Source organism: Hemiscyllium ocellatum, assembly GCF_020745735.1.
Source record: "Hemiscyllium ocellatum isolate sHemOce1 chromosome 27 unlocalized genomic scaffold, sHemOce1.pat.X.cur. SUPER_27_unloc_33, whole genome shotgun sequence".
In the NCBI taxonomy this organism is placed as follows: Eukaryota; Metazoa; Chordata; class Chondrichthyes; order Orectolobiformes; family Hemiscylliidae; genus Hemiscyllium; species Hemiscyllium ocellatum.
Window position 1 is genome coordinate 345,329 of NW_026867502.1, and position 22,782 is coordinate 368,110.

Genomic DNA, 22,782 nt, shown 5'->3' on the forward strand with positions numbered 1-22,782 from the left:
CACCGAAGACAGTTAGTCATACACCACAGAAACAGATCCTTCCGCCCAACTAGTCTATGCCAACCATATATCCAAAATCAATCTATTCCATTTGCCAGCATGTGGCCCATAGTCCTCAAAACTCTTCCTCTTCATGTACCCAGCCAGATGTTGTAATTGCACCAGCCTCCATCATTTCCTGTCAGCTCGTTCCATACATGCAGCACCCTCTGTGAGAAAAAGTGGCCCCTCAGGTCCCTTTTAAATCTTTGCCCTCTCAGCTCAAACCTCTGCCTTCTAATTTTGGACTCCCCTACCCGGAGGAAAATTCTTTGGCTATTCAACCTATCCATGCCCCGTATAAACTTCTATAATGTCACCCGTCAGCCTCCGACACGAAGGGAAAACAGCCCCAGCTTATTCAGCCTCTCCCTCTCGCTCAAACCCTCTAACTCTGACACCAGCCTCATATACCTTTTCCAAACCCTTTCAAGTTTCACAACATCTTTCCATAGCATGGAGACCAGAATTACACACACTATTCCAAAAGTGGCCGAACCACTGTCCAGTACAGCCACAACATGACCTCCCAACTCCTTCACTCAATGCTCTGACCAATAGAGAAAAGCATACCAAACATCATCTTCACTATTCTGTCTACCTGCAACTCCACTTACAAGGAACTATGAACATGCACTCCGAGGTCTCTTTCTTCTGCAACACTCCCCCTAAGTCCTGCCTGCATTGCTTGACCAAAATACAACACATCACATTTCTCCAAGTTCAACTCCATCTGCCCCTCCTTAGCTTATCAGCCCATCCGATCAATTCTAATTTAAAGTGAAATCTCTTTCCTCTCTTATTCCTTAGAAGCTGAAGATCTCCATCCCACACACTCTTCCTCCATTTTCAATTTGCTGAACCTAATCCCTGAAGGGTCTGGTTCATGCCCATTAACAGGGCCATACTCAGGGGAGATTTAATTGAAACATACAGAATACTGAACAGCCTGGACAGAGTGGATGTTGGGAAGATGTTTCCATTGAGAGGAGAAACTAAGACCCGAGGGCACAGCTTTAGAGCAATGGGAAGACTTTTTAGAATGGAGATAAGGAGAAACTTCTTCAGCCAGAGTGGTGAATCTATGGAATTCATTGGCATAGAAGTCTACAGAGGCCAGGTCACTGAGGATATTTAGATTGAGATCGCTAAGTTCTTGAGTATTGAGGGGATTGAGGGTGACAGGGAGAAAGCAGCAGAATGGCCCTCAGAAACTGATCAGCCACAATTGAATGGTATGAGTAGAACTGATGGGCTGAATAGCCGACTTTCTGCTCCTATGTCTTATAGTCTCTTGCTGTCCAGGACACAGAATTGGGAGGAGTCAGCCATTTGGTCTTTTAAGCCTGCACCAGCATTGAACAGATCACAAATGGATATGGATCTCCCTACATCAAGATGCAGAGGCTGGAATTTTTTTCACTGGAGCATCGGAGGTTAAGAGATGACCTTACAGAGGTTTAAAAAAGTCATGAGGGGTATAGGTGAGGTGAATGGCAGGTGTCATTTCAAGCTTAGGGAGCAAACTTTTAAAGTGAGAGTAGAACGAGTCTAAAGACATGAGCACTTTTTTTTAAAAAAGAAAGAGTGGTTGGTGTGTGGAATGAATGTCAAGAGGAAATATTGGATGCAGGTACCAGTTACAATGTTTAAAATACATTTTGATAAGTAAGTGAATAGGAAAGGTTTGGAGGGATATGGGCCAAACACAGGCAGGTGGGATTAGTTTAATTTGTGAATATAATCAGCATGGATCAGTTGACCTGAAGGGTGTTTCTATGCTGTATGACTGTCACTGTTCTGTACTAGCCTTAAAACTATTTTCTTGCCTTCCCCAATAACCATCCACTTTTCGGTTGTTCAAAAATGATATGAACTCAGCCTTGAATATATTCAATGACCCCCTAACTGCATGAAGGCATCCCCACTTCTAAACTCAATCCCTCTTGCTAATATATCACTTGCCTTGCTGATTGCTTGCTGCACCTGTCTGACAACTGGCAGTGACTGGTGTAGGAGGACACTGAGGCCCCTTTGTCCATCCACACCATTCCTGATGAAATCTTATCCGAAACGTCAACTATCCTATTCCTTGGATACTGTCTGACCTGCTGTGCTTTTCCAGCACCACACTTTTTGACTCTGATCTCCAGCATTTGCAGTCCTCACTTTCTCCACTTCCCAATATATCACCATTTAAACAATACACCTCATTTCTGCTTTTTTCTCCCCACAGCAAAATTTACAACCCAGGAACCCTGTGGTACTGCACTTGCCATGTGTTTGAGGCACAGACGTGGACCAGCTTTTCCAGAGTCTGTCCTTTTTCTGGATTCACTCCCTTTCTTTTCAGTTGCTGCAAGTCAACAATTGGATCGCAGCATGAAAATAAAAGAAATAGAAAACGGAGTGAGAGAAGAGAGTGCTGTTGGACAGAGGAAGGAAATTACAGTCTTGGATGAATCTCAAGTCTTCATTCAGAGAGAGAGGAGCAGCAGCAGCTTCAGAAGCTCATGGGTCAAGATTAGAGTGGTGCTGGAAAAGCACAGCAGGCAAGGCAGCATCCGAGGAGCAGAAACATCTACGTCTCTGATTCAGACAATAGGGCTGTTCTGAATGGTAGGAGGACCAGGCTTCTCCTTCCAGTGTTCCAGAGCTCCTCATTGGGCCGGCAAATGAAATTCATGCACCATTTTTACAGACAGACAGAAGCATGTGCATTTTTTTTGCAGACACAGTGAACATGTGCAGTGCTTGCTGACACAGAGGGACACGTGCAGTAGGCTCTGTAGATAGACTGGTGTAACTGACGCATTCAACTGGCCAAATGCCAAAATGAGGAAAAAAGGGTAGAGTCACAATTTTGTTTCACCTTCCCACCCCCCCGGCTCTACATAACCGCGCATGTTCCTTGCTTTTCTCCTTAACCTCACCCCTCATGATTTTTCAAATCTCAATAAGGTCATCCCTCAACCTCCTCCATACCAGTGAAAAAGTCCCAGCCTCTCCCTATAACTAAAACCCTCCAGTCCTGGCAAAGTCCAAGTAAATCTTTACCGAACCCTCTCCAATAGTTTTCTTCCTATTATAGGGCCACCAGAACTGTACTCAGTACTTTTTAAAAAAAAAAGTGGTCTCACCAACATCCTGTACAACCTCAACATAGAACAAAAAAAATTTACAACCCAGGAACAGGCCCTTCAGCCCTTCAAGCCTAAGCTGATCCAAATCCCCTGTCTAAACCTATTGCGCAATTCCTGAATCTGTTTCTCTCTGCTCTCCACCTACTCATGCATCTAGACAGATGCACCTTTTCTTTTTATAGATATTTTTATTGAAAATTTAACGTTTTTACAAGTTTACAAATTAAGAAAACACAAGTACAAACACTAATATACAATTAAATCTTAAATAAAATAGCCAAAACCTGTCAAACAAAGAGAGATACAGAGAAGAAAAAGAAAAAAAAGACAAAATTCAACCACTGTATTCATGCGGGATTCCTCTCCCAAGGGGCCCCGGACCAGCCAGAACTGTTACCTCAACTGGATGAAAGCCCTTGAAAGAATGGCCAAAATATCTGTATCTATGTAAGTCAAAAAGGGCTGCCATTATTTATACAATAATTCAGTTCTTTGGTGCACCATATTTGTAAGGAAGTCAAGGGAAATACATTCCATGATTAATCTGTGCCAATTCGGAAGTCCGAGAGGGCCCTCAGCCACCCAGTTTACTAAGATATTTTTCCTTCCATAGAAGAGGAGAATGGAAAATAATTTCCTCCTGTGCACATCCAGAGAAGGTAAGCTCGAGAAGCCCAGAAGAGGAGATACTGGATCTACTGTAATTTCCGTTCCCAAGATTTCTGTCAGGGCGTTTACTACTTTGGTCCAGTATTTGCGAATCTTATGGCATGTCCATAAGCGGTGTGTAAGAATGCCCACCTGTTTTACATTTGGGACACATTGGAGATGCTCCTGCCCTAGATTTTGCCAATCTTTCCGGTGCCATATGGGTCCTATGAGGTATCTTCAACTGAATGGTCTGGGTTCTGTTACAAATGGCGATTTTTTTGGCATTTTCCCAGATGTCATTCCACATTTCTGTAGAAATTTCCAGCCCCAAATCCTGATCCCATGTTCTAAGCAGACGGCCCATATCTTCTGACACGTCATCACGTAATAAATGATAAAGAGTTCTGACCGAGGGTACACCCATTGGCCACAACAATGTTCTCTATCTGATTTATAGAGACTAATAGCGTAGTCTTCTTCTGTATGTAGTCTTGAATTTAGAAGCATCGAAAGAGGTCTCCATTAGGTAATCCAAATTTCTGATGAAGCTGTTCAAAAGACATCATGACCCCCTTCTCAAACAGATCCCCCTGGATCTCCAGGATTTGAATGTGACATCTGTAAGCCCTGGCTGAAAACCCCATGCCCCCACTATATGAGTATAGGGGGATGTTTTATGTGAATTACCCTTGTTTTGCCACATTATATTCCAAGCTTTGTGTTTAGTACTATAGGGTTTCTGTAGTGGTCCGTAATGATTTTCATCTTATCTAAAAATAAGAGGTTAATAAGAGGGCACTGTACTTGAGAAGCATCGACGTCCATCCAGATTGATTGGGTCACGTCTGACCTGCAACTGGCTATGTAGCTTAACAAGGAACTTAACCTGATACTTCCTAAACTCTGGAAAATTCAGCCCTCCCCCCTTGCCTGTGGAAGCTGTAGCTTCCTTAACTTAATGAGGAGCCATCTAGGATTCCAGATGAAAGAACCCAGCCAACGATACAATCTGCGCAGTGCCGGCCTTGGCAGCATCACCGGAAGCATTCTCATAGGGTATAAGAGACTGGGCAAGACATTCATTTTAATTAGGGCTATTCTACCTAGCCAGGAAATTGGAAGGTCGCCCCAACGTTGAAGGTCCTGTCTTAACCTTTCCAATAGATGCACAAAATTGGCCTTGTATAGCTGACCAAATACTGGGGTGATAACCGAGACCACTGAAAGGGGAAGTGGGACATACTGGTGAGGCCACCCATCGGCATGGCCTCCAATATTGAAAAATTAATTTTGTAGCCTGAAAATTCACTAAATGTATTAATAACTTGGATTAATGAGGCATGGACATCAGAGAATTACTAAGAAAAAGATCATCATCTGCATATAGGGTAATTTATGCTTACCTGAACCAACCTTCGGGGCCATTATATTAGAGTCAGCCCGTATCGCTTCCGCTGATGGCTCAATTATTAGCGTGAATATCAACGGTGAGAGGACATCCCTGACAGGAGCCCATACCCACAATGAAGCTATCTGAGCCTCACCCATTTGTGATCACAACTGCTTTGGGATCATCATACAGTGTTGAGACCCATTTGGCAAATACGTTTCCAACGCCAAACCTCTCCAATGTATAGAACAGGTATGATCATTCAACCCTGTTGAATGCCTTCGCCGCGTCCAATGAGAATACTATTCCCAGTATTTTTTCCTGATGACAGACTTGATTCACATTCAAGACCCTTCTAATATTATTAGATTATCTATGGCCCTTAATAAACCCAGTCTGCTCCTCTTATGATATATGGCAGTACCCTCTCTCGCCTCAATGCTAATGTTTTCGAGAGAATTTTAAAAATCTACAGTTAGCAAGATGCACAATCTTCTGGATCCCTTCCTTTTTTGAGAATAAGGGAGATATTCACCTCTTTCAGTGAAGGCGGGAGGAAATCCTGACTTAGGAGTAGTTGTACATGCCCATAAGTGGGCCAGCTAATACTCCTGTGAACTCTTTGCACAATTCAACCTGAAAGCCCTCTGGCCAGGTGCCTTACCACTCTGAAGTTGCCTGATTGCTTCAAGTATTTCCTGGGTTGTTAGGGGAGCATTCAGGGCCGATACCTGTTCTGGGGTTAAGTCCAGAAAGGCCAGGCTTTTAAAAAAGGACTGCATCCTCCTGGCTCTATCTTCACAATCCTGCAATCAGAATAAAACTTTCTGAAGATTGTGTTGATCCTTTTAGGATTGTGAGTCAGAGTACCAGCATTTCCCCTGATAGCTGTGATAGCTTGAGGGGCCCTTTTTTTCCTTGCGAGAAATGCTAAGCATCCACCAGGTTTATCGCCAAATTCATATAATCTTTGTTTTGCAAATAATATTTTCCTCTTTGCCATTTGGGTAAAGGCGGTATTCAGAGCTGTCCTAAGGACTGTAATCCTTTGTAATTTGGCAATAGAAGGTCTGTTAGCACATGCTGTTTCAGCTGCTTTTAAGCGAGCCTCAAGTAGACACTGTTGTTCTCCCTTTAATTTTTTCTGGGTCACCGAGTATGAAATGATCAGATCTCGTGCATAAGCTTCAATAGTCTCCCACATCACTGACGGGTTACTAGTCGAACCTGAATTAATTTCCAAGAAAGGTTTAAATTCTTGACAAAAATATTTTACAAATTTACTATCCTTCATTAAGAAGAAATCCACATGCCAATGTCAGGAGGATGCCTCACTGTTCCTAGCCTTGATTTCCATATACACAGCAGCCTGATCAGAAATTATTATATCACCTATTTTACAGGATGATATGGAATTTAAAAAAGTCAAGGGGGCAAAAAACATGTCAATTCTAGTGTGACATTTATGTGGATTAGAGTAAAAAGAGAAGTCTCTGCCTTGCGGGTGGAAGCACCTCCACACATCTACTAATCCTAATTCTTGATTCAAATCCGCCAATTGTCTCGATCTGGGGGATACACCCGCAGTACCCTTGGGTATCCTGTCTATTTCCGGCTCCATAATGCAATTAAAGTTTCCCCCTATAATTGTATGATGAGCACAGAGAGCCATCAGTTTGGAGAAGGCTTCCATTATAAATTTGAAAGGATGCACCGGGGGACAATACTGGTTTAAAATCCCATATTCCTCTCCATTTATAAGGGCTTTAATTCGTATATATTGTCCAGATTCATCTTTTATCTGACTTCGGATTTTGAAAGGGAGATTCTTCCAAATAAGAATGACTACTCCCCTACATTTTGAGCTGAAGGAAGAAAAGGCAGCCTGATCAAATCCACCCTGTTGTAATTTCAAATGTCCATTATCCAATAAATGGGTCTCCTGTAGAAGAGCTATATTAACCCTTTCTTTTTCGAGGTTTGATAATATTTTCTTCCTTTTGATTGGGCAATTACTCCCCTTGACATTCCAGATGCACCATTTAATTGAATGACTCACCATAATCATCCAGACAAGTCCGAGACCCTCAGGAGGAGGAACACCATCCAAAACACCGAGCATAGACTATAGAAAATTCACAAAAAGAGATTCTTTATTACACGAATATCATAAAAAAGTTACTTCTAAATAAAAAAACAAAAACATATTTCAAGGGAGATTTTCCTCCTCGTTTCCGGGGGCATCACTTCCTTTCCCAACCAGTGCCCCACACTCGACCCAGGCACCCCATAATAAAAAAGAAAATTCAAGTGTACGACCAAGCTAAAGTTAAGTGACTAACCTACCACCCTCCTCCCCACCCCCCCACCTCTAGATATATTTGGTGATGTTAATACCACGTATAAACATATAAAACTATAAAATTACAGTCTCAGCAGATAATAATTATGGTAATACAAAATAAACAGGGGAAAACAACCCTGCTTTAAAAGAAAGAAAAAAAATAAGACAAAGCAGAGACCCCTCCTCACCTACATCTACTAGACTACCCGGCCTAATAAGCCCCCCCTCACTACTCCCCGGAGATAATATTAAGCAATAAAGTAATAAAAGAGAAAAAACAGGAGAAGGGGGAGGGCAGAACAACATCATTCACCACGAGTTAACTCTTACAATTTATCTAAGAGAGTCCAAAAATTCCTTGGCCTTCTCCGGCGATCCGAAGTTATACATTGACCCTTCGTGGCTAAAACGTAGCGCCGCTGGCTAGCACAGGGAGTACTGAATGTTTAAATCCGTTAAACGCCCTCCTCTTTTGAATCAGAGCTGGGGAAAAGTCTTGACACAGCATAATCTTGAATCCTTTGTGAATCATGGCTTGGGGATCTTTCCCAAGATTTCTAGAAGCTTCCAGGAGCACCTGCTTCTCCTTAAAGCACTACAGCCAGAACCGGACCAGATGGGGGTGCTGGTCCAAGCTGGCCTGTGCATTGCAACCCGTTGGGCCCATTCTACCCTTACCTTGCCTGATCCAGCCTTCAGATTCCATAACTGCGGAAGCCACTGCTCCAGAAGCATTGTAAGCTGGCCTTCCTCTTCCCGTTCAGAGAGGCCCAGCAAACGAATATTTTTTGGACGACGTCGAAAATTGAGGTCGTTGATGTGATCGTCCAAGGCCCGGACTCGCTGTTCGAGAGTCCGGACGCGACCCACGGCTGATTCTGCAGCAGCATTGGAGGTTGCGGCCTTTAACTCCGCCCCTCCGACTCCATGTCCGATTCTTTCAATATCTCGGTCATGCTTCTGCAGCGCAACGGAGAGCGACTCCCACCTGTTCCTGGACTCTTCTATGAAGGGGTTGATCTTCTCTTCAAGCTTAGAAATCACTGCAACAAGGCTCGCCACCATAGTTAAGTCCCCTGGGGCAGCTACAGACACCTCTGCTGCAGCTGGGGAGGGATTCCTGTGTGGTGCGAGCATTCTTTCCTTTAGTCATTTTAACGGGGCACTAAACTGCTCAAGTTTGGTGCAAAATAACTAGCTGTATTTAAATAAAAGCTATTTTAAATGATTTGGCAGGTGTGGTGGAGGCAGACAGCCCACTTTGCCTGAGTCTTGGGCAGAGCACTACAGACTCAGACTTGCTGGGTCGCCACCATCTTGGATCTCCCCGCCCAGATGCACTTTAAATAAATCGAGAGCCCCTGCCTCTACTTCTGATGGCAATGCATTCCAGACATCTATCACCCTCTGAGTAACGTACTTTCTGTGAGCATCTCCAACATGATGTCCCAACTCCTGTACTCAGCAGGTGAACAATGAAGGCAAGTGTGCGAAACACCGTCACCCCATCTACCAGTGAGGTAGCTTTCAAGAACAATGAACCCAAAAGACCCGCGGGTCTCTGTTCTGCAACATGACCCAGGCCCTACCATTACCTGTACAAGTCTTTCCCTCCTTTATTTTAGCAAAATGCAACTTCTCATTTTTTTCCATACTTCTCTCATACACACACACACCATCCTCTCAACACTCTCACAGACTCATACTCCATCACAAATCACACTTTATCAAGCATGCACACATGCAAATACACATTCACTGATGCACAGTCTTATACACAAACTCACTTACACACACACTTTCCTGATGAAGGGCTTTTCCCCAAAACGTTGATTTTCCTGCTCCTGGGATGCTGCCTGACTTGCTGCAACACCACATTCTCGATCCTAAACTTATTACCCTCTAGTTTTGGGCTCCCCCATCCAAAGGAAAATACCATGTCTATTTACCCTATCCATCTCCCTCATGACGATATAAAAGCATATAAGGTCACTCCTCAGACTCTGGCACACTATGGAAAACAGTCCCAGCCTGTCCTTCTGTCTCTCCTCACCTGGGTAACCAAGACACATACCTGAGGTCGCAAAGTCTGCTCCCTCTCTGGATTCACTCCAGTTCATACAAGTGAGCCTGCTCCGCAATCATTAAAGATCATGGCTGATGTATCCATCGTTTCATCTTCTCCTCCCTGCACTGTCACAAGGAACCCCTTAATTCCCCTACCAGCAAAAACCCACCTGTGTCTTGAATATACTTAATGAAGCTGCCTCTATTGCTTCCTTGGCCAGAGTATTCCATAGATTTTGATGAAAACATCAAAACATCGATTTTCCTGCTCCTCGGATGCTGCCTGACTTGCTGTGCTTTTCCAGCACCACTCTAATCTAGACTATTCCATAGATTCATGACTCTCTGGGAAAAGCAGTTCCTCCTCATCTCTGTCTGAAAGCTCCTCCCTCTAGCCTTGAGGCCTAGTCTCACCCACCAGCAGAAATTACCAGACAGGGTAGGGCTTCACCCCCACAGTGCAATGACATTGAGAAGATGTTTCCATTGGTAGGAGAGACTAGGACCAGAGGGCACAGCTTTAAGAATAAAGGGAAGACCTTTAGGAACAGAGATAAGCGATGTCTCCTTTTTTGCCGACAGCGAGGAGCATGGATAATGTGTTGGTGACACCAGCGAGCAGGTGCGCTGTTGTTCACACCGAAGAGCAGACACAATATGCTCTGCGGCGATGCTGATGTTATTGACAGATGTTAAGTGTTCAAATGCCAGTAGGAGAAATAAAGGGTAGGGCCACAGTTCTTTTTCCCCCCATGTGGGTCAACATTTTATAGCTTTTGCATTTTGTCTGGCTGCTCACTTTTTTTTAAAATGTCTTTTCGTCAGTGTAAGGGTGAGATTCACAACTAGAGGGCAGAGGTTTAGGGTGAGAGCAGAAAGATATTAAAGATACCCCATGGGGCAACTCTTCCATGCAGAGGGTGGTGCTTGTATGAAATGAACTGCCAGAGGAAGTAGTGGAAGCCGGTATAATTGCAGCATTTAAAACACATCTGAATGGGTACTTGAATAGGAAGGGATTAGTGGGATATGAGCCAAGTGCTAGCAAATGGGACAATATTAATTTAGGATATCTGGTTGGCATGGACAGGTTGGACCGAATGGGTCTGTTTCCGTGCTGTAAATCTCTATGACTCTAAATAAAAAGTTTATTTTTCCAAATAACACCAAATCCATGTTAACAAGGCTGAGTGCACCATATGCTTTACTAACCATTCTCAACAGGTCCTGCCCCTTCAATGACTGAGGAACATATACATGCTGGTGCATAATCTCCTTCACTAGTATTTACACACTACCCTCAGCAATTGCACAAGTAACAGTGAGGGGTAAACAGCACAAGGATTAAAAAACAGTGAGGGGTAAACAGCACAAGCGCCAGTAAAAGCAGATGGAAAGTGAGTGTAAAATGTGACTATGACAGGACAGGCCCCACATTCCTTCCCCTCCGTCCCCCCCACAACCTGCCTCACCTTTCACCTCCCGGGCCCAGTACCTTCCAGGTGGCCCCATAGTTGACACAGGGGCCGCCCCACGACCAGTAGAACTCCACCACCCAGGCGGCCGACCAGTTCCCAAACAGGCCCTTAACCCCATCCGCCTCCAGAATGGTCACCGGCTCCTGCCTGCTGTACAGCCGGCCGGTGTGGCCGTGACACAGCAGCTGCACCAGGAAGGCGGCGGTGACCAGTGACGGGGGTCTGCCCCGGGCCGCACGGCGCCATTTTCCTAACGGCCGCCGCTTCCCCGCTCGAGCGACTTCTCCTCCCAACCGCCTTCACCCCCGCGTGACGTCTGCACGGGGGGATGGGCGGGGCCGGGGGAGCCTCACCGTCACCAAGCAACAGCCACCTCGCGCTACAACTGCTCATTCACAAAAACAAACTCTCCTGTCTCGCTCTGCAGCTGCAGGGGGGACACTGCCACGTTTCGAGGAGCCCTGTCTACATTGGGAAAGCTCACGGCTCCATTTAAACAGATATTCCGACATCTAACGGAACGGCCTCATATCTAAAGGGGTAAATCTGCATTTTAAAGGGACATAGACATTTTAACGGGTATTTCTGCAAATACAGAGATGTCAATGGACGAGATTATATTTCAAAGGGATGTGGCACATTACATATGAAGATATCCCTTTGAAAGTGACGCAGTTATATCTAAATGAATCTACATTTCGAAGAGACTTTGCCCTATTTATTAGAGACAATGTGAATTCTGTCTGTGTTCCAATGTTGAGTCAAAGTGACATTTTTCTTTGAAAAGCTCTGCATTTAAATTACATTCTTGAGAAGATGTAAGTTAGGGAGAATTGGCGTTGCTAAATTACCCATAGTGACCAGGGATGTACAGTTTTGGGTGGATTGGCCATGGGAAATACGGAGTCAGGGGTTGGGTACGGGTGGGATATTGTTCAGAGGGCCAGAGTGAAATAGATGGGCTGAATAGCCTGCTTCCACATTGTCGGAATTCGATGACCCTCCCCATAAAGGAGCATTTTATCTGCATCTATCCTATCAAGCCCCTTTCAGAATTCGACTGGTTTCAATAGAGGTATACAGCACAGAAACAGACACTTCGGTCCAATTCATCCATGCCGACCAGGATTGCAAACTAAACCAGTCCCACTTGCCTGCATCTGGCCCATATTCCTCTAAACCTTTCTGTTCATGTACCCATCCAAATGCTATAACTGTACCTGCATCTATCACATCCTCAACAAGTGCATTCCACATGCAAATCATTCTCTTTCAGAATGTTGCCCCTCCGGTTCATTTTAAATCTCTCTCCTCACATTAAAAAAGTCCCCCGAGTTTTTAGTTCCCCTACGCTAAGCAAGAGCCATTTGCTTTTCACCTTATCTCCACTCATGATTTTATCAATCTCACTGAGGTCACCCCCCAACCTCCTGGGCTCGAGTGAATAAAGTCCCAGCCTCTCCTTATAACTCAAACCCTCCAGTCTTTACAACATCCTGGTAAATCTTTATTAAACCCTCGCTAACAGTATTCTTCCTATTACAGGGCCACTAGAATTGTACTCCGTACTCTGAAAGTGGCCTCACCAACATCCTGTACAACCTCAACATGATGTCCCAACCCCTATGCTCAGTGGTGTGAACAATGAAGGCAAGGTTGCAGTAGGTTTGATATCCAGACGTTTCATTACCTGGCTAGGTAACAACATCGGTGGCGACCTCCCAGTGAAGCTCTTGTCTCCTGCTTTCTATTTATATCTTTCTCATGCGTTTGTTTATGGCATTGTGGTTGGCATACCAGGCCTCTAGGAATTCTCTGGCATGTCTTTGCTTAGCCTGTCCCAGGATACATATGTTGTCCCAGTCAAAATGGTGTTTTTTTTTCCATCCGTGTGTAGGGCTACGCGGGAAAGAGGGTCATGTCTTTTTATGGCTAGCTGGTGTTCGTGTATTCTGGTGGCTAACTTTCTTCCTGTTTGTCCTATGTAGTGTTTGTGGCAGTCCTTGCATGGAATTTTGTAGATGATGTTGGTTTTGTCCATGGGTTGTACTGAGTCTTTTAAAAGTTTGTTAGTTTTTGTTTGAGAGTGTTGGTGGGTTTGTGTGCTACTAGGATTCCGAGGGGTCTTTGTAGTCTGGCTGTCATTTCTGAAACTTCTTTGATGTATGATAAGGTGGTTAGGGTTTCTGGGGCTGTGGTTGGTCTGCTTGTCATGGTTTGTTCTTGAGGAATCTGTGCACTGTATTATTTGAGTATCCGTTCTTCTTGAAGACGTTGTATAGGTGGCTCTCCTCTGTTTTCCGAAGTTCATCTGTGCTGCAGTGTGTGGTGGCTCATTGGAACAGTGTTCTGATACAGCTTTGTTTGTGGGTCTTGGGATGGTTGCTGGTGTCGAAAGAAAGGACAACGGAGAACTACAAACCTATGTATACAGAAAACTGACAAACTGACCAAATACTTAACTACACCAGCAGGGGCCTGCAGGTCAAGGCCTCTCTGTACATGGATGACATTGCCGTTTTCTGCTCAGATCCATTGAGCATGCACAGACTCGTGCATATGTGACCAGTTCGAATGGGCATCGGGGGGCCAAGGGAAACCGAAGTAAGAGCGAGGCCATGCCCTTCGGGAACTGGGCTGACCTATCCTCGGTCCCCTTCACCATCAGGACTGACCACCTGAAGGTGCTGGGTAGTTGGTTCGGGGGGCTGGGGCGTGCGCCAAGTCTTGGGAGGGGTGTATCAGCAAAGTGGGGCAGTAGAAGTTGCCTACACGAGAAGTATGTGATGGACACCTGGAAGTACTCAAGGATGCCCTCAAGAACAGGGTATGATGCTCAACTCATCAACCGCCAGTTCCAACGTGCCACAGCAAGGAACCATAATGACTTCCTCAGGAGACAGACACGTGCTGCAACTGACAGGGTACCCCTCGTTGTTCAGTACTTCCTGTGCTAAAAAATTACGCTATGTTCTTCGTGACCTGCAACACATTATCAATGAGGATGAGCACCTCACCAAGACCTTCCCAACACCTCCACTACTTGCCTTTAAACAACTGCCAAACCTCAAACAGATCATTGTTCGTAGCAAACTGCCCGGCTCTCAGGACAACTCAATAGAACTCTGTCACGGTGGACGCTGTAAGATGTGTCAGATTGTGGACATAGATACCACTATTACGCGTGGGAACACCTTCCACCTTGTACATGGCAGGTACTCATGTGACTCAGCCAACGTTGCAGACAAGGATGCCCAGAGGCATGGTACATTGGGGAAACCGAGCAAAGGCTACGACAACGGATGAATGGGCACCGCACAACAATTAACAGACAGGGGGGTTCCCTCCCAGTTGGGGAACACTTCAGTGGTACAGGACATTCAGCCTCGGATCTTCGGGTGACCATCCTCCAAGGTGGACTTCGGGACAGGCAGCAGAGGAAAGTGGCCGAGTAGAGGCTGGTAGCTAAGTTCGGTACCCATAGGGAGGGCCTCAACCGGGACCTTGGGTTCATGTCACATTACAGGTGATCACCATTGCACACACACACACACACACACACACACACAGATATTCCAACACACACACACTCACACACACACAGACACAAGTACACACAGACATGCACACACACACTCCCACACGCACCCCCTCACAGACACTCTGCGCTCACTACACACACACATTCTCACAATCACAACCCCCACCCCAGACAGACAAAGACCCACATGCACACATATATTTTGTGGGGTGAATTTGTACTTGCAGAGTGACATCGCACTTTGCTCAAAAGCTGCATGCATTCATGTAGAACTCTGAGTTCAAAAACTGCATGAAGTTATATAAAACTTGGTTATCTCACCTTTTGGATTAGAGTCAATCTAAACATCAGGTCATAGACAGAGAACAAAGGGGGCTAACACCTTCAACATATTGTCTAGCTATCACCATTGTTAACAGCTAACCCGAGAATGCAACTTTTTAAAACGAAAGGGTTTTGTGATTTACACATGAAAGAAGTGAAACTATCACTGTATTCTAACAGATGAAAGGCTTAACAGACAATGAATTTTTCAATGTATAATTTCAGTTACATCACACTGCAAATTTTTGCTATAAATTCTGTGTTACGATCGAGCCCTCCACAATCACCTGATGAAGGAGCGTCGCTCCGAAAGCTCGTGTGCTTCCAATTAAACCTGTTGGACTATAACCTGGTGTAGTGTGATTTTTAACTTTTCCACCCCAGTCCAACACCGGCATCTCCAAATCATGACAGCTTATAGGTGTCAGCATTATGTTGTAACAGTGATGCTATCAGTGAATAAAGGGGATGACGAAAATTAAACTAAACTCTAAGAGGGTATTGTTCCAGGCTTCCAAAGAGTACAATCTCCAGGACAAACCAAGAGAGAGGCTTTACAGGTCTGAGTCCATGAAGGATTCCCTGGGCCACCTCAAATCTCCACTTTAACATGGGAGGTAGGACAAAATAGCTTCTGCTTGGCTAACTCGGTGGGAACTGAGTCAGGCAGATACTGGCGACTCAGAACAAACAAGGATCCACAGACTGACGTAAATCCGGTGAAAAAAATTGCAAATGCAGAAGTAACAATGTGAACCTAACCATTGATCACAGAAGTAACGGTTTGACCCCAACCACCAGACAGGACAAATACGATTCCAAGAACAGGTTGTCTACAAGAAATTATGATAGGCTAAGTCAAAAATGCACAAGGACCTTGCAAGATCTGATTGGTTGTTACTATGTGATCATGCTCAATGTCTGACTCAAAACAATGTACATAAGTTCTATACAAACTCTGTAAAAGTCGGCGGATTCTTTTGGCACTCTGGGGCATACTCATCAGTGGCTCAGTGGTTAGCACTGCTGCCTCACAGCACCAGGGTCCCAGGTTCAATTCCAGCCTCGGGAGGCTGACTGTGTGGAGTTTGCACATTTTCCCCATGTCTGCATGGGTTTCCTCCCACAATCCAAAGATGTGAATTGGCCATGCTAAACTGCCCATAATGTTAGGTGCATTAATTAGAGGGAAATGGGTGGGTGTGGACTGGTTGGGCCGAAGGGCCTGTTTCCATACTGTTGAGAATCTAATCTAAGCCTTCTGGGCTGATCAGAGTCTACCGACCCGGCCGTATCAAAGAATAAACTATTGCTTGTGTGATTGACAAAGAGTCATTTCCTTATTGACCAATCCCAGAAATCGGGATCATTCGAACAGCCAGACAGGTAATGGTTAATGTCCCCAGGATGTGGGGAGCAAAATAAGACATCAAGGCATTAACACCAACATCAGGGATAAACTGAACATACAGACATGACAAACATTAGTGGCAAGCCAGAATCACAGATGTACAGCACAGAAACAGTCCCTTCAGTCCAATTCATCCTTGCCGACCAGATATCCTAAATGAATCTAGTCCCATTTGCCAGCAATTGGCCCATGTCCCTCTAAATGCTTCCCAACATATACCCATCCAGATACCTTTCAAAGGTTGTAATTGTACCAGCAGCCACCACTTTCTCTGGCAGCTCATTCTTTACACACACCACCCTCTGTACATCGGAGTTCCCACTTAGGTTTCTTTTAAATCTCACCCTAAACCTGTGAGCAACCCCAGATCAAAGATCTTGTCTGTTTACCCTCGCCATACCCCACATTATTTTATACAAGGTTGTAGGGTCACCCCTGTGGGATATAGGTAAAGCAGTGTTACTTCTGTAACCATAATTGCTTCTGCAGGGTAAATGAACTAACGCCAAGGTATAGCTGTTTCAGCAAAGAGTGGAGTTAACAAGAGTGAAAACTATGTGAAGGAAATATATAATTGCTTTTGTATTAGCTAAAATGTGCATACAAGAATGAAATGCGCCTGCAAACAATGGTAGATATTACAGACAAACAGATAAAGGTGCTGTGAGGCGAGGGGGTGTATGTTAAACTAGATATGCTCGTACAAACAGTTATAAGCATCTGTTTCCTGCTTCTACAAAAACAAAAAAAACACAATCAAGGAGGACAGAAGGCTCAGTGTCGGCGAAACATGGGAGGAAATGTTTTCGCAAACAAGGAAGCACCTGGCAGTGAAAGAGGATAAACGCTAACACTTTGTTCACGCACATGGCCGGATAAGGCAAGAAATAGACAAGAGAAATGGGCGCCACCGGGAAAGAATGGAAGGACCAACCGATCTTTTGCGGGTCAGCTTGGAACATCAGAGCGGGGGAATGGGAATGAGGGAAGGAAGCTGAACGGGCTGGAGCCAAAGTGGAGGAAGAACAGAGGATGCAAAACCGGCTTGAAGCTGCAATGAGGAATATTGCATGTGCTGTACTTGTACCTGTTGCAGTTACTGGTGGGAATCGGGTGCATTTTAAACATCAAAACAGAAAAGATATCCAGCCCTCTCCCTTCCCAATTTCTATCCTTCCGTCCCTCCTCACCCGGGTAACTAAGACACATACCTGAGTTTGCGGAGTCTCCTCCCTCCCTGGATTCACTCCAGTTGCTACAAGTGAACAGTTTCCCCTCCTCCCATCTCTGTCTCCCTCCCAGGATGAAGAGTTACCCAGAGGGAGGGAGATTCACTTTGAAACTGACAGGGCCACTTCCGCGTTGTGACGTCACAAGGGGCGGGGCGAGGAAAAGGGACGGTGCAGGGGGCGGGGCAAGACCGACAGCGGGACGCCGCACTGCGCATGCGCTGCGCCTGCAGCAGAACGGGAGGAGAACACACTTTCCAAAACCCCCTCCCTTCAGAGAATCCCCACAGTGTGGAAGCAGGCCACTCGGCCTCACCGACCCTCGCAAGGGTCACCCACCCACACTCATTCCCCTACATTTAACCCTGAGTCATGCGTCTTACCTGCACATTATGCCTAATTTAGCATAGCCATCCACCCTAACCTGCACATCCCTGGGCACTATGGGGAATTCAACATGGCCAATCCACTTTTGATGAGAATGGTGCTGGAAAAGCACAGCAGTTCAGGCAGCATCCAAGGAGCAGGAAAATCGACGTTTAGGGCAAAAGTCCTTCATCATGAATAGAGCCTGCAGGGTGGAGAGATAAATGAGAGTGTTATAAGTGAATTCTGTCTAGGTATTCTAAATCTCCGGAGAATAGTCCCTGACACTCGGCTAACTACTCTACACTAGGGCTATGATTCAGATCAACCGAGTTCTGCCTCCACACTCTGCCGACCGCGGACTGTCCTTTAACCCTTGACTTCAAGGGAGACTGTCCACAAGGTCCCGTCCTAGGAGGCGAACTCCAAGCTGTCAGCACCAGCCCTCATCCCCTCCGGCTACCGCTTTTCCCGTGGCAAATCGAAATGCTGCGAGACACACAAATGAGCAACGGATGTTTATTTCAAACTTGCAAGTTTGGGCGGCTTCCAAAAAATAAAGCTTCGGAAAATCGCGCCGGAAGATTTTACAGCACTGATATTTCTACATTATTTTTACATGTAAAAACATTAATGACAATTCCATTGGTTAAAACATTTCACGCTTTTCTCTGACAACGCTTTGATTATCTGTATGTTTCTAATATTCTGAGCGCTACTATTGTATCATGGCCACCTGTTTCTTAAACATTACATTATTTTTCTCTATCCCAGGCCTTGGTTATCTGTATGTTTCTAATATATTAAGAGCTTCTATTGTATTATTGCCAAGGTTACCTAGCTTCATAGCAGCCTAGTTTTAATTAACAGCTTACATCAGTTTCATTAAGGTTACAAACCGCCATGTTTTTGACATAACAGTTTCTCCCTGTTTCCAGGCTAACTTACATTCAGTCTCACAGTTCACCCTTACTTATTAACCCTTAGTTAAACTGCAGAAATTACATCACCCATATCAAGAGGAGGGTGTGGGTGGGGAAAAAGTAGCATAGAGTACAATAGGTAAATGGGGGTGGGAATGGAGGGGATAGGTCAGGGAGGAGGGTGGGGGATGGTAGCAAAGACTACAATGGGTGAATGGGGGTGGGGATGAAGGTGATAGGCCAGATAGGAGGGTGGATTGGCCTGTTCGGATCCGAACTCTACTGGTTTAAAGATGGTCTGGAATCTGTGTAGGATGAGTTGGTTACGGAGGCAGGCACTGAGGAAGCAAATGTGGCTGTGGTAGTGAGTCTGTTTCAGGACATGGTTGAAGAGCTTCAGGGCAGAGGAAATGATCTGAGAGTTGCAGTGGGAGAGGGACTCCCTGAGATTCTTGTAGAGAGAGGAGGAAAACTTCTTCAAGGCAGGCATCCTTGCAAGGGTTAAATCAACTAGGTTAAAAACAAGGACTGCAGATGCTGGAAACCAGATTCTAGAATCACACAACTCCAGGCTGTAGTCCAACAGGCTTCTTTGGAAGCAGTAACTTTTGGAGTGCTGCCTCTTCATCAGGTGGCTGTGGAGGATAAGATCCTAAGACACAATTTAGAGCAAAACATTCCAGTGTCCTGCCATTGAAATGGTATATTGAACAAGCCTGGATTGTTAAGTCTTCCACCTTTTCAAATAGGTTGCAGGTCTCATTACAATGTAAATCCCAGAACTTCTTGTTGTCACCTTCTCGAGATAACAAGGTTTTATAGCAAAAGCACACATCTCAGCTCAGACAATGCATTAAAGGTATGAGATCAGAGTCTGCCTGTATCCCAATCTTGTGTCAGACTGGTTCTGTTTCCAAAGTCGAATTTACAAACTATTACATGTATTGACTGCCTGTAGATTTTTTCTTAAAAAAATGCACATAGAATGTATCTGCAAATATACATCCCCACACACATACAAACAAATTTGTTGGGTGAATTTGTACTTGCAGAATTATGTCTTACTTTGCTCAAAAACTGCATGAATCCATGTAAGATTCTGTAAGTCAGTTTAACCATTGTGGCACAGACAGTCTCACACAGGGGAGCTCACACCTTCAATACATTATCTGGGCTGACGTGACACCAATTGGTAAAGTTCACTTGAGGATTTAATTATTTAAAAAAGTTTTGTGATTTACATTTGAAAGAACTGAAACTATCATGGTCATTCGAACAGATGAGAGACTTAACAAACAATCCAGGTCATTTTCAATATATAATTTCAGTTACATCACACTATAAACTGTTGCTATAAATTCTGTGTCTTACAATCTTATATTCCACAATCCCCTGATGAAGGAACTGCACTCCGAAAGATACTGCTTCCAATTAAACTTGTTGGACAGAATTCCTCAAGTAGGGCACCATAAGAATCCTGGGAGACCCCTAATTCTTGTTTACTTCGTAATGAACAAACATTAAGGACGGTCACCTATTTATTTCTCATTTGTTTCATTTTTCTTGTTTTATTCCCTGCGATGTGGGAGAATTGTTAGATTTGGGTCAGCCATTTTGTCACATATTAAAGCCTGGAAACCATTTTGAATCTCAACTTAGTGCCTGTTTGCTAAAGCTTGTGTTTCCCAGGCTCAGCGGAGACGGTTGGCCTTGCAGCTGTACTGCTTCCTGATAAACAAATTCTTTCCTGACATGGGGCTTTATTTCCATCCCCCACAGTTGGTGAGTCAGGCAGGAGATACCCTGGTCCTCTCAGGTCACTGGCTGATATCCTTTGAGAGATGAAATATAGAGGGTGGTTGCTACTTTTGTTGTGTCCAAAATAAAGAGGAAAGCTGGCCAGGGACAAAAGTGCTGTTAGAAATGTTGATACAATTCTCCCTACTCAGCCACAAGATACTCGTGAGAGAACTCAACAGGGTCCTAGTGTCTGGATGTAATGTTGCTGAGAGCACGTGCGCTTTCCAAAGTTAGTAATAATGAATTTGCTTGCCCCAGGGTTACGAGAGGTGAAACCCTATTTGATAAGCCCTGGACCCACACTGAGGACCGTGGCATGCTTCAAGATGCCTCCGATCTGTTTGAGTGCCCAACATTAGTTTTAATTGGCGAGTAGAAATCTGAAGTATAATTGCTCGCTTCAGGACGTCCAGACTTGAATGAATTTGGTATACAGGACACATTGGGCAACTATTAAAGACTCCTTTGTATTTCCCCGGGTTGTGGACTAATGCAGAGACATGAACAACTTGCCTTGAAAACAGTGTTCGATTTGCAAATGGAACAGCTGAGAGGTATTTAGAGTTTGCACACTTGGTTAAGCAGCAATGTGTCACAGCCAGGATTTATGAGGCTCAACTCCCTAACTTGGGCTGTTCTGGAATGTGAGTGCCTCATTACCCTTGGAAGGAAGGAAGGAAGGAATAAACAAAAGCTGACAAACTGAGATATGAAGAAAGTTGGAAAATGTTACAGAGACACACACACAGGCAGAAGTTTGCAGAAAGGTTAAAACTTCATAATCTGGTTTCAATGCAGATTAGCCTGGGTATGGTACTGATATCACAGGGGCCTCAAAAAGGGTACTCCCTCAATACTCAAACCAAAATGTGGGTGCCCCCTGCTGCACTGGTTTGTGTTCATTCTTTGCTGCTGCCTATTTCTGTTGATTACGTACATTATTGGACACACTCACAAACTTGGTGGCACCCAGATTTTCAGAAAGCAGCTAGGAAAAGATCTGAAGCATGTTTAATTTGTAAACAAACAAGATGCATACTCTAAGAGGGATGCCCTGGGTTTGTTAACCACCTCCTTGCTTGGTCGGCCTTTTTTAATTGTCTACAACTTGCATATATAGTATCACCTCGCGTACATTGTCATGAATATTGTCTCATAGGAATAGATTTTCTTAGTAGATGAATCAAAACCATCTCAATGACTGAAACAGCCGGCACTGGATTGTTGAACAAGTGGAAATATTTGCATCAGTTAACCAAAACACTTCAGAGTTTACATTCACGGGTATGTCAAGTCGAAGAGTTAGGACCGGGGCATTTTGGAGCCTGCTTCCTCGGGCAGAGAATTCCGCAGATACACTACTCTCTGGGAAAAGCAACTGCCCTCACTTCCTCCTCCTCATCTCTGTCCTAAACCTACTCCCCCAAAGCTTGAGGCCTTGTCTCAGCCACTAGCAGAAATGACTGGATAGGATTGGGCTTCATCCTCAAAGTGCAATGAATTCCCACTTGCCACCAAAATCCCGGATGTACTCACTTAGTTGCTCGCTGTCTCCCATATGAAAGATTTCATTGTAACTTCTTCTCGTCCCAGTAAGGGCAAATCATCTTTGAAAGCTGCTCTGAAAGTCCCATCTTCTCAACCACACTTCTGTTTTCACCGAAGACAGTTAGAGTCATACATCACAGAAACAGATCCTTCAGCCCACCTCGTCTCTGCCAACCATATATCCGAAATCAATCTATTCCATTTGCCAGCATCTGGCCCATATTCCTCAAAACCCTTCGTATTCATGTACCCATCCAGATGCAGAGGGATGTGGGCCTAATGCTAGTAAATGGGACAAGATTAATTTTGGATATCTGGTCAGCATGGACGAGTTGTACCAAACGGTCTGTTTCCGTGCTGTATGACTCTAATCTTCTTCGGTGAAAGCAGAAGTGTGATTGTGAAGGCTGGAGTTTCAGAGCAGCTTTCAAAGATGTTTTGCCCTTAATGGGAGCAGAAGAAGTTACAATGAAATCTTGCATTTGTGAGACAGCAACTGAGTGAGTAACTACATCCGGGATTTTGATG

The 22,782-nt window shown here is 44.7% G+C and overlaps 1 protein-coding gene across 5 annotated transcripts in view; it reads right to left on the reverse strand.

Moving 5' to 3' along the window:
• The window catches only part of LOC132808140 (gastrula zinc finger protein XlCGF7.1-like), a 42,601-nt gene that overhangs the window by 14,719 nt on the left and 5,100 nt on the right, over nt 1-22,782 (reverse strand). Inside the window, exons 2-3 of one of the 5 annotated variants that reach the window (XM_060822016.1) lie at nt 18,001-18,188; nt 7,283-7,348 (exon numbers count right to left, since the gene is read on the reverse strand). The gene's annotated coding sequence lies outside the window, so the exon portion shown is untranslated. Of the gene's footprint in view, nt 1-7,282; nt 7,349-11,106; nt 11,248-17,599; nt 17,764-18,000; nt 18,189-22,782 lie in introns of those variants that run through there. The other 4 variants (XM_060822014.1, XM_060822015.1, XM_060822018.1 and 1 more) reach the window with 4 other exon arrangements.